Source organism: Puma concolor, chromosome A2, assembly GCF_028749965.1.
Source record: "Puma concolor isolate L17-30 chromosome A2, mPumCon1.1.hap2, whole genome shotgun sequence".
In the NCBI taxonomy this organism is placed as follows: Eukaryota; Metazoa; Chordata; class Mammalia; order Carnivora; family Felidae; genus Puma; species Puma concolor.
In genome coordinates this window covers 52,283,972-52,296,832 of record NC_141668.1, presented here as the reverse complement: position 1 = coordinate 52,296,832, position 12,861 = coordinate 52,283,972, and positions in this window count along the sequence as shown.

Sequence of the window (12,861 nt, the reverse complement as noted above, 5' to 3'; positions counted from 1 at the left end):
CTTCTATCTGCCAGTAGACCCTTCCAGAAACCATCCTTCCACACACCTACTTCCCAGGTGATTCTCCTACAAGACAGTCAAGCTGATAGGATGAGGCCAGAGCTAATTCTTCCTGTCTTGAATCATCCTCCCTCAAGCACCCTCCCAGGGTTGTCTCATCATGAGCCACCCAGGCAGGCATCCTTGACACAAAGACCACATTCTCATCTCAACTTAGCCAGCATAATTATATTAATTATTAATATGAGTATTATTAATTCAGTAATCATTAATTCAAAGTCACAGGTAAAGAGCTCTTTAAACCCAGGGTAGTCTAACTCTAAAGCTGACGTGCTCCTCCATCCTCCCTACACACACACACACACACACACACACTCTCTCTCTCTCTCTCTTTCTCTCTCTCTCTCTCAGAACCTCCATGATGTTCTCAATGCCAAAAATACTATTGAAGCAGTAAAATAGGCTCCACCCAACGTCCTACCCAACACCCAGCCCTCATAGCCCAGGCTGAAACATCACATAGGAATCATAGAATTGGATCGTTTTCTTTCGAGCTTGAATTTTGAGGCGTGTTTAGGTAGTGTTGCCTCTGTCCATCCGGAACAAGGCTTTTAATACTTTGTGGTAGTTTAATCTTTGGAGCAATACAGCTCAGAGTTACCATCAAGTGGGCCCTGTGTGAAGTCGAGGGCATTTGATGGAATCCAAGGATAGAGAATTCCATTGTCTCCGTTCCCCATGTGCTGTCTCAGGGCTCAAACTTCAGGACTGCACAGTGAATGGAATAATGACATTAGCCAAAAATAACAGCTATACCACACATGTGAAATCGAGTGCTGATGCATCATAAGATTTTGAACACAAATCCAGGATAAGGTTAATATAACATTCTTTTTTAAAAGTCACCAGAAGAAAGCATTTTCAGTACAAAGACTTCCATCTGCATAACATTTTACATTTCTCAGCATGCTTTCACCTCATTTGATGTAAATGAAGCAATATTTTCTCCATTTTATAGATGAGAGAGCCAGGGGTGGGGGAGAATTAACTGGTCTGTATAGTTATAAGGCCTGTCAGTAATGTATATGAGACTGGAATTCAGGACAAGTACTTCTGTGACCAAGTCTACTCGGATTAGCACAATTAAACTAGTTTTGCTGGCTCGTTTTGTTCTGTTGGAGAATCCAGGTTAGCTAACTAAATTATCTGGAACTCAAGGTGGTTTACAAATGGAACAGTTGCCTATAGCAAATACAGGTGGCATAGATGGAGTCACCCAGTTGGCTCAACCAGTAAAGAGGCCTGAACTGCAGAAATGGAAAAGAAAACCTAACCTACTCATTCAAATATTTGGATATTCTTTCATGACTGGGCAACCTCATGACCACACGTGTTCTGACCCCCATCAGACGGAACGGTATCCCAGCCAGGGGCATAATGAAAGCCCTATGGGCAGTGGGAACTCCAGAATTCTATATAGGAGGAGCCTCACGAGGACAGACCTCTGGGTGAAAGATGTTTGGGTGATAGGCACAGTTTTTTTTCTCTTGGATTATATGTTACAGATCAGAAAAAAAAATTTTTTTTTAAGTAGCTTTCAGTTACCTTTGCCTAAAGTTGAGACAATTTAAATTGTACGTGACGGAGAAGACTAGAACCTGCAGGAATGATGATGGTGACAGTTGCAGTAGTTAACAGTGGTAGTAGGGTGACTAATTCATTCCAACATGCTCGGGACTCTCTCTATTTTATTTTATTTTTTTAATTAATTAACTTTTACTTTATTTTATTATTTTAGAGAGAGAGAATGTAAGTGGGGGAGAGGGTCAAGGGGGGGAGAGAGAGAGAGAAAATCTTAAGGAGGCGCTATGTTCAGCTTGGAGACCAGCATGGGGCTCAATCCCACAACCCTGGGATCATGACCTGAGCTGAAATCAAGAGTCAGACGCTCAGCGAGGAGCCACCCAGGTGCCCCTCCCTCAATTTGAAAACCGAAAGTCCCAGGTTCTCCTTGCAACCCATCTTGGCAAATTGAGAGAGTTGGTCACTCTTAAGTAATAAAATCGTCATCATCGTCATCATCATCATTATCATAGAGACTAGAGAAAAATCGGATGGGATTGTGGGGTACTTAAACTTCTAAGCTACCCATTCGGTGCCACCATTGACTGTCTGAAATAGGTTATGCAGTGCCAAGATGTCGGCATGCAAGGAAATTATCCTCAGTGTTGTCACCCATCCCCAAGAACCATGTTCCTTGTCCCCATCTGGATTTCTGGAATCAGCCTACTCAGGTGATCACCAGACATCACTGCCAACCTATTGCAAAGTTTCATTGAGTCTCATCCTCTCTCAGAAGCATCTGGTCCCCTCTGAGTAACAAGAACTCTTGGGCAATTCCAGGTAGTCATTTCCACTCTGGATTCTTGATTCTTCTCCAGGGCTGTCCCCAGGACCTCAAGATCTCCCTGCTCTCAGATTGCCCTAACCATAGGTGGAGTTTCTGCTGGCCCAAAAAGCACAAGGGGAAAAATAAACACTACCTGTGTCTGGAAGGGAAAAAGATATGGGCTGAGAACTCTGAAGGAGATGGAACTGGAGACATATCTGAAGAAGGGGAAGGCTTTATACAGGAACAAGCAAAAAGAAAGGCGTCAAGGGAGAAAGACACGTGACCAAAAAGAGATAATGAACAAAGTATGTATCATGGGGACTCGTAGATAAACGTGCCTCAAGGAGCGAGCAAGGGAGGTGGGGTCCAAACTTTTGGTGGTAGAGAAAGAAATACCTATATCCTTCATTTAAGAGACTAGTTCTCATCTGAAGGCAGTTTTGCCCACCATGGAAAAACATTTGACAATGTCTGTAGACATCTGTGATTGTTACAAGCGAGAGTGGGGATACCTCTGGCAGCTGGTGGGTAGAGGCGAGAGACACTGTTAAACGCCCTACAATGCCCAGGATGGCTGCCCACAAGAAAGAATTATCCAGCCCCAATATCAAGAAGGCCAAACTTGAAAAAGCTTGTGGCAAGTGGTGGGGAGACACCGGAGGTTTTGAGCAAGGAAGTTGGAGTTGATACCCCATAAATCTGAGACAAAGTTAGCCAGCACAAGAATACAAGAATATCTCACTTTACGCAATAGAGACCTAAAACAAACGAACAAACAAAAACTTTGTGGCAATCCAAGTTCTAGAAATTAAATTCTATTTTAAATGTATTGAAGCAATCCACTAGATAAATGGAGGTGAACACTCTTAAGAAGTGAAGAATCCTTTCCCAAAACAAGCACCATTCCTACCAGCATCCTTTCTGATATATGCAAAGAGTTGCACTTTAGAGCCTCTTCACATGGGGTACACCTAGTTACCTCTTTCAGACACAGGAGGGCAATGCAGGCTTCCCTCCCCAGGAATGGAAGATGAGAAGCCAGATTCTCTGACTCCTGCCCACCGTCTGACCCCAGAGCGGTTCCATATTAGATCACTGATTAGTTCCAGGAGCAGTTTCTTTTTCTTCGTGATTCATCGGCTCTTAAAAGCAACCACTTCTTCACCCTGTCATTGGGACACTTAATCCAAAAATATTGAAATCAAGAGATATTTTCCGTGCTGTTAACGTTGGAAGCAGAATATGATTCCTTTGAAAACTTCAAAAGTTCATTTTTGTTTCTTGGTGACTGCTTTCAAATCTTCAAACAATGAAGGATTTCGTTTTCCTCTAGATAAAGCTTGTTTTTACCCAGTCTCAGTTTTCTTTCCTTTCCTTTAAAACCCCTCTACACAACTAAGTGCACCAAATATTTCTGAATATAATTTATGAGCTTTGGCTGTTTACTTCTTGCCAAAACTAAAAAGTATGTCTGCGTGTGGCCTGAGGAATCTCAGCTATGACAAAACTAAAACAGAGAAATGAGCATCTACTTCATATTTGAAAGGGGGGAAAATCTTTTATTTCCTTTCCCGCACAAAGGAAAATAAATAAACTAACTTCTGCAAGCACCTCGTCCTATCCGTCCTACCTCAGATGGCCATCGGTAAAAGCTTGTTGAAAGCATCAGGAGGGAAGATAGGCCAGACATCTGAAGGTGGAGGACCGTTGCTTGCTCAGCGGACAGGGCTGAAGGTCCTGGCCAACTTGACCTGTCCCTTGAAGCCTTTTTCAGCTGCCTGCCTTGAACTCTTAACCATGTGCGCCTTGGTGGGGTGGGGAGACCATCAATTCTCTAACGAGTTCCTGACCCGCCTGCAATCCTTCCCTTCCTTTCACACATCGCTTTAGAGTATCAAAACCCAACATCTGGAATTTGGCTTTTCACTGTCACAGGATGTCTCAAATGCTGGCTGGTGTTTCTAGAGTTACATAATTTCTCCTAAGGAGCTTTTTTTTTTTCTCACTTCAAAAAAAAAAAAAAAAGAGTGAGAGAAATTGTGGAGGAAATGCCTATGAGATTAAAAAGTCATAAGTACTCATCTGTGATAACGAAAAAGCAGCGGCATTGGATGTACATAGATTCTGATAGTTACCCATGAACTCAAGGGAATGGAGCCTGGTGGAGCTGACCATAAACAGGCAGAAATGAAGAGTGTGGGGAAAAGAGGTAAATGCCTCATGATGTGCAAACATTGTGGTGATGATTTTAGCGTCTCAGGGAAGAATGAAGGAATCAGTGGTTGGAGGTACATCTGGTTGTCTCAGACCATCTCACCCAGCTAATCTTAACCAACCTTCAATCAATGGTTGACTTAACATGTTCAAGCCTCGCCACTGGACACCTCTTCCTACTGCCGGAGGGCCACCCTGGAGCCACATGCTGTGCTGTTCAAGGAACAATCTGAGGGAACTGCAGGGGCCTGTCTGCAGCAGCCAGACCCCAGGCTGGCCCACAGTGACTCATGGGGCAGACTCTGGCCCTTCACCCAACATTCCACTGGCCCTGCTTTGAAATGAGCTTTGAAAACCACTCCTTGGCCTCTTAAAAGAGGCAGTTGACCCAGTGGTTGATTATTTTCTTGAAATGGCCCACTGAGCTGGATTTCCATGCTCCCTGTTAAAGGAGAACTGGTAAATATAATCCAAGAATCATTATAAACAAGAGTTTCACTACCTCCCTCCACATCCCACACCCCAAAACTCTTACTGAAGCTCTTAAGCATCCTCATGCAGAAGATTCCAGAAAAAATAGATCCATTTTTCAATTGTCAAGTATTTTTAATCTCAAAAGGCATGTAGGTCCTCTGGCCAATGCAGGAATCTGAGCTGACAACCACTGTGTGTGTGTGTGTGTGAGTGTGTGTGTGTGTGTGAGTGTGTATGTGTGCGTGTGTGGGGTTGGGTGTGTGTGGTGGCATTATTCTCACTAGAGTGGATGACCACTGAGTATTTCATCCTGTTCAAGGAGGCCACTAATGGGAAACAGACTGGGTTGTGCTTCCCTGGAATGTCAAGACCTCTTTCCATTCAAGGTGCTTAAAAATAAGAAAGGTATCTAAAGTCATCGTAAAATTATCAAATTTAAAACTGAAAACTGTGTGTCTGGGGCTAGGAATTCAAGAAATAGCAGATGTTGTCCTTATCCTTAAGAAGTCTGTGTTCTAAGGGGAGATACAGATGATGAAATAGGCAATTATAGTCCAGGGTAATTAGTGTCTCAAGAGGAAGTTCAAGAATCTCTGAGAATATATATAAGGGTCACCTAGCTCAGTTTGGGAGGTCAAACAAGGCATCATGGGAAAAAATGACATCTAAGCTGAGATCAGAATGACAAGGTAAAAGGTAACAAAGAGATAGAACATCAAAAGAGAAGTAACATCATTCACAAAGCTCTAGAAATTGAAGTACATGGCATTTGGCTAAAATATGAGTGATGAACAAAAATTGATTTTGTAAACCAGGATCAGCAAACTTTTTCATAAAAGACAGATAGTAAATATTTTAGGCTTTGTGGTCAGTACCGTCCTTGTCAGAACTACTCAATTCTGCTGCTGTATCAAGGACATACCTACAGACAATATGTAAATGAATTTGTTCCAATAAAACTTTATTTATAAGAACAGGCAGCAGGCTGGATATGGCTCGTGGCCTTACTTAGCTGGCATCTGAATCTTCACTCTTCTCAGTGTGATTCCCAAACGAATAGCCTCAGCCTCACCCAGGAGCTTGTTAGAAATGTGGACCAGCTCATGGACCAGGACCATGAGTCCATGGTCTCAGGACCAGCTCATGACCTACTAACCTAGAATCTGCATTTTATGTTTGACAGCTCCCCAGGTGGTTTATAGGCACATTAAAATGGGAGAAGCACTTCTGCAAGCTTTAAGGCCTTTGGACTCCATCTTTGCGGCACTCATATTCGCATGGTTGAAAGATGTGTCTGACTGTGGTATTGCAAGCACCAGAGAGTGAATGTCTCCTTAAATTTCATGCCCTAAGTGCCTACCTTGCCTCTCTGGGGTCCTGGCCCTAGTGAGGAAAATGGACAATAGAAGACAAGACTACAAGATGGTTTCTCTCTTCGCCCAGCCTCGCCAAATCCAACTCCCACCACAAAAGGCTGGTCTTCAAAGGTTTTAGGGGCTTATCTTCATGAAGCTCTTAAAGGTTAACCCTTGGGGTGTATTTTTAAACCTCACTTGAAGCCAGTTTTCTAGGGACGATTTCTCCACACTAGAGCTGTATATCATGTTTCTTTACTCTCCATTATGTTAACATTTGTTCCTATATAGATTCCAGAACACTTTAGGGGTCCAGTCTTCTGTACTCACCCTACCTCTAGAGGCGTTTTCTGGCCACATGGGTTTGATGTTGGCTTCCAGACCAGCACACAGGCAGCAGCTCTGAGCGTGAGCAGAATAAGGTCCCTTAATTAGGCAAGAGAGGGACTCTGGACCAGCTGTGCACACTCTGAGGGAAGACATCAATCAAAGAATACATCTCCCTCTCCTACCTTTTATTTATGCTTTAGAAAATTCAATTAAAGCAGAGCCTGGCATTCTCCTAATTTTTCAGCCACTTAACACATACAACAGAGTTGCTGGTCATGAATTTAAACACTCTCACACATTCTCATGCAGGCACACAAAATAAACACACACATGTCCTTTTTCTTCTTTGTCAACTTAGGGACTTGGGTTGTGCCTGTGGACCCTGTAGCCAAAAAGATGATGGAAAGCTGGTTAGAAAATGTCACACAGCTGGCTTTGTCTAATTGTCCTGTCTTTTCCTCTGCCTCTGATGACTGAATGTCATTTACCTGCCTTCCCTTACTCATTTTGGCTTGTCCTTGGGGTTGGTTCACCCAGATTATGCTGATGTGAGCAAACTCTGAATAATGTTGCCTTGCTGTTTCACTGGCTTAAGGTTAGACTGGTGCTTTATAGTCCAACCTTCACTTTCTTTGCAGAGCCTTGGTAATGTATGGCCCCAGGAAAGACATCCATGGAAATCACTGGAACGATCCAGCTTGGACAATATGGAGCCTGGGCATTTTTTGGTGTCAATATCGCTGTGCCACTCATGTCTGTAGATGTCCCTTTGCCAGGTCAACTGCTCTGCCACATGAGTGAAGGTGGTAGAACCCACACACACTTGTGCACCAGAGACCCAAGGGTATCTCCCCACATCTAGAACCAAATGAATGCTTTATCAGTCTTACCATTGTACTTGATACATGATAGAGTTCAACATTTCTTAAATGGGAATGTTTTTAACAGGATATATCTAAGGGCATAGTGGTTGGAATTGGGGTTCTAGAACAGCTAGAACTTCAGCATGAATGCCAGTTCTACTTACCAGCTGTGTGACCTTGAATACATTGCCTAACCTTCTCTACGACTCGGTTTCCTCATATTTTAAGTTGAGGGTAATGCTAATACTTGCCCCATAGGGTTATCATGCATGAAGATGATATAAGCCTACACATGAAGGCGTTAATAGATTGCCTGATTCATGGCAGCACAAATAAATGTCAGTCTTCATGCCTATGTTAGCCATGGCTTTGCTTGAATTTTTGCTAATCCATGTGTGTTCCTCCCTTACAGCCCAGCTTAAAACTCACCTTCTCAGTTTGATAAAAATTACAATATATTGATTGTGCGAGCATCACCAATATCCACTTGACAAATAAGTTATGTAAATGGTATAATTATTTTTCCTTAAACACTATCCTTAGAGGATATCAACTCTGCTTCTCCTCTGGAGACTCACCTCTTTGCCTCCATGTGGTCCTGGTGAGACTGCCTAACCCAGCAACCAGCACAGCCCATGCTGTGCTTTCACCGTCTGTGGGAGCACATGACCAAAGTGAGCCAAAATGAGTCTTCCAGGAGAGGTGATTTGTGGATCCTGAAAAACAAAAGTTCCTCTTCCTCTGGGATTAAGGGCTGCATGGACAAGACAAGCTGGAGATGGTAGGTGGCTACCCTGAACACCTTTGAGAATGGAAGAAACTATAGATGGATGCCAACGCATAGAGCTGAGAGATGGCAAGAGAAAGAGAAAAATCTAACAATGCTTGATGAGCCTCTGGATCATGACATAACTGGAGACGACCCTGCCTCTACACTTGCCCCATTTGGGAGCCAGTAAAATGCCTCTTTGCTTAAGCAAGTTGGTACTATCTTTCTGTGCTTTGCAACCAGAGGAGCCCTGACTGAAACACTTTTAACTATATGAGTCATGTGTCCATTAAAGTAGGCCCAAACAGGGGCGTCTGGGTGGCTCAGTCGGTTAAACGTCTGACTTCGGCTCAGGTCACGATCTCGTGGTTTGTGAGTTCGAGCCCCGGGCTCTGTGCTGACAGTTCAGAGCCTGGAGCCTGCTTCGGATTCTGTGTCTCCCTCTCTCTCCGGCCCTCCCCCACTTGTGCTCTGTCTCTCTCTGTCTATCAAAAATAAATAAAATGTAAAAAAAAAAAAATAAAAAAAGAGAAGGAAAAGTAGGCCCAAACAGGGAGGGGCACCTGGGTGGCTCAGTCGGTTGAGCATCCGACTCTTGATTTCAGCTCAAGTCATGGATCCCAGGGCCATGGGATCAAGTACCACCTCAGACTAAAAGAATTTACATTCAATTAGTTAGCATTATGTGAAACTGATAAGTTATTTTATTTTTTTCAACTCTATAATTTGATTCTTAATTTGAATTAAGGATGGTTTACTGAAAGGAATTGTTTTCTGTTTTTTATTTTAGGCAGTCATAAGTAGAAGTTTAAATAGAAAGGCTATATGGTTCTTTAGTGAATACAATGGTAAATATTCAAAATAAAATTGAGTAGGATTTGCTGTCTGTCTATAAAAAGTAAAATATTATATTTGGAAATATATATATTTACACACACACGTACACATACATGTAGCATATATATGTATATACCAAGAGACAAAGAGCAGGTGAATTTACTGAGTCCCTGCTATGTGCCAGGTACTACTCCAGTGTGATATGTGTGTTATTTCATTGAGTCTTTACAATAACTTCCCTTAGAGGTACACGTTGGTATCCCTGTATCACACATAGGAAAACTGAGACTCAGAGAGGTTATGTCATTTTTTCAAGGTCACATAGCTGCTGCTAGGTGACAGAGCCTGGATTTAAACCCCAGCTCTCTAGTTCCAAAACCCATGATGTCTTTCCACACTGGCTACCTCAGAAACAATTGGCATTGTTACTGCTGCTTTCCTAGTGTCCAGAACGAATAAACGTGAGTACGTAAGTGCACTTTATAACACTTGTCTCCAACACTGTGTTCTCAAACACAAAGCCCCATGTTAGCTAATCCCAGCACACGGCTGCTCCAAATGCCAGCATCTGCAAGGGAGGCCGCAGGAGAGGGGACTCCAGCTGGGAAGCCATCAGGACTCACCCACAGCCACCTTTGTGCCCCTCAGTGATTCGCAACCTTGCTCTGCAAAATAGATGAGGATCCCTGGAAGACAGCAACCATGCTATTGGATTCGAAAATAAGTGGCTCAAATATAAGCATATCATTTAAAAATAGTGAGTCAAAATATTTTTTAAATGATAAGATCATCAAGCACATTAGAACACCAGATATTTGGTGATACTAAGGAGATGATGGTATGTGTTTATGTTAAAAACAAGATTCCTTATTTATAGAGTCATAGTGAATTATTTAGAGATGAAATGACTCAGTGACTTGAACTTGCTTTGAAATAGTCTGAGAGTGGAAAGAGATAAAGCGGAGAGAGAAACAAGACTGGCCATGTGATGATAATGGTTGAAGCCAAGTGATGGATAAGGAGTTTCTCATACCATTCTCTCAACTCTTGTGTCTGAGTCTTTTCTTAATAAAAGAAAAAAAAAGAAATATGGACATAAGAATCTATAGCTTGTAAAAAGTGGAAGAGGTTTGCCTCTGGAGAGGGAGCCAGGGGGCAGAAGGCAGGACTCCAGTATGGGGAAAGGTGAGATCAGACATTGCTCTCGTTAAAGCCCTGTAGTATCATCGCCTTTTCCCATTTTGTAAATATATTCCCTTGAGAAAAATTAAAATTAAATTCTAAAGGAAATCAAGAAAGAAAGAGCCCATGTGGGTCAACCAGCCCTTCCCTGCTCCACAGAAGATATCACTAATCAGTTGCTGCCTAATCTCGCACCAACCCAGGAAGACCCTCTGGAATCTTCCATTTATCTTGTGAAAGATGAAGCCCATGCTGGGACTAGACCTTACTTAATGTGTATCTGCCTCGTGCTTTGCCTGTAACTTATTCTCACAGTTTAAACAGGCTTGTATTGACCCAGAATGCTTGTCCTCCATTACTCCAGGTCAAGTTGAATACCCTCCCAGAGATGCTAGGGCTCCCAGAAGCTCCCACCCAAGCCCTAAAATGACTCTTTATTCCTGATTTGCCCTCCACCAGCCTGAGCCGACGTTTCCATTTCTGCCCGAGTTCCTGCTGAGTCCCAACCACCAGCCCTCCTTCAGTCACTGGCAATAACATTTTCCTCTGATGTGCTTTACTGCAAATCTCAGAAAGTGATGAGTGCTAACAGATCCCAGTCCTGTGCAAAAGTAAAACACTAGAATTATATTTGGGTCGACTCCGGATGCGTGAGGGCCTTTTCCACGTTTGGACACAAGCTGGAGTGCCCGTCAGGTCTTTCCTGGTTGTCTTACAATTCTCCTGGGTTGAGTAACTACATCAGCATCACCGAGGGTAACGGTCAGGGTCTAATATTGCTCTGAACGGGCGCTTGTTCCTTTTGTGAGAAAACTTTGCTGTTGTTCAATGGCAAAGAGCCGTGGACCCCAATCCTCTCTATTCCTGGCCTTATTCCAGTGCTGGGATCTTCTGCCAACCCCGCACTCTGTGTCTAACATCAAAGCAAAAACTAGGGTCGTTCTTCAGTTTTTTTCACTTAGGACACGAGGAGAGAAGGAGGAGGAAGAGCATGTGTTCATTTTCTCTATAGCCTGGCGCAGTGTTACTAGCTTCCTACTCATTTCATCCTAAACGTAAGTCCTGTGAATCAAGTTTTACAGATAAAAACATTGCGGCTTGGATAGCTTGTGACTTTGTCCTTGCCACGTAGCAAGAAAGTGCAAAACTAGGATTCAAATCCAGGTCTTTCTGAATTCAAAAATCTTTGTTCTTCCCCAGCGTGATGCTCCAAAGAGGTTTATGCTTGCTTGTTAACCCCTCACCAGTACCAAGCCCAGAGCCATAGACAATTTGGAGTCAGCATGTACACCCATCTGGAAATGTTCACCACGTAGAAATAGGTTTGGGGGAGATGTTTGAACCCATGGTTCAGCCAGTGTCAGGTCCCCCAAATTAGAAATTGCTAAGGAAGCAAATCTCCATATAAAAGATAATTACCATCTACCCACCCTCCATCATCTATGTTATTCCACATTCACATTCACATTCCTCAGGATCTTCACACAGAACTTGGCCAGGGGTCTTAGTGTGTACTCTGTAGCCTGGGAAAAGTGGTGTTTTTATGGCCTGACTTAAAAAAGAAATAGCACAGCGAAGAAATAAAAAATCCAACCAGAAGCCAACTATATAAACGACAGAGTTTGACTTGTCCTTCAAATATGGCACTAAATGTTTCACACAGGCCTCGGGCTCATCTTGAGATTGTCTAGCCTTTAGAAGCCCAAGTCCTAGGTTGACGTTCATTTTCAGCCGAAGTTCCAACCCACACCTTCAGGAAGTGCCATATACATATTCCCTAAGGGGAGGGCCAGCTTCTGCAGCTACATAAGGCAGCCCAGCCCACCTTCTTCAAAGCCAAATGGGCACCAGCTTCAAATCACCTCTCTAAGTAACTGATGGAACATGCAGATAATAGATCCGTAAAAAACATAGTTTGAAACGTGATTAACCAATTCGACCTAACTGGTGTACTTAGAATACTCAACCCAACATCTGGAGAATGCACAGTCTTTCCAAGTGCCTATGAAACATTTATCAAAATAAACCATAAACTGGACCAAAAGAAGTCTCAACAAATTTCAAGATTGAAATAAAAATATTTTCTGTGATCATAGTAGCATTGCATGGGAAATCAATACCAGAAAAAGAAATAGCAAATCACCAAGTATTTGGAAATTAAGGAACACACTTTTAAATAACTCACAGATCATCAAAGAAATCAAAATGGAAATGAAAAAATATTTTGAGTCAAGTGAAAATACGGAATATCAAAACCTTTGGAATGCAGCTAAAGCAGTGCTTAAAGTGATATTTTCAGAACTGAATGCATATATTAAAAATATAAATGAATATATTAAGTATTTACATATATTTCAAGAGAAGAAAGGTTGACAGTTAATGAGATAAGCTTCCATCTTGAGAAACTTGGGGAGAAAACAGCAAATTAAATCCAAGACAAATAAG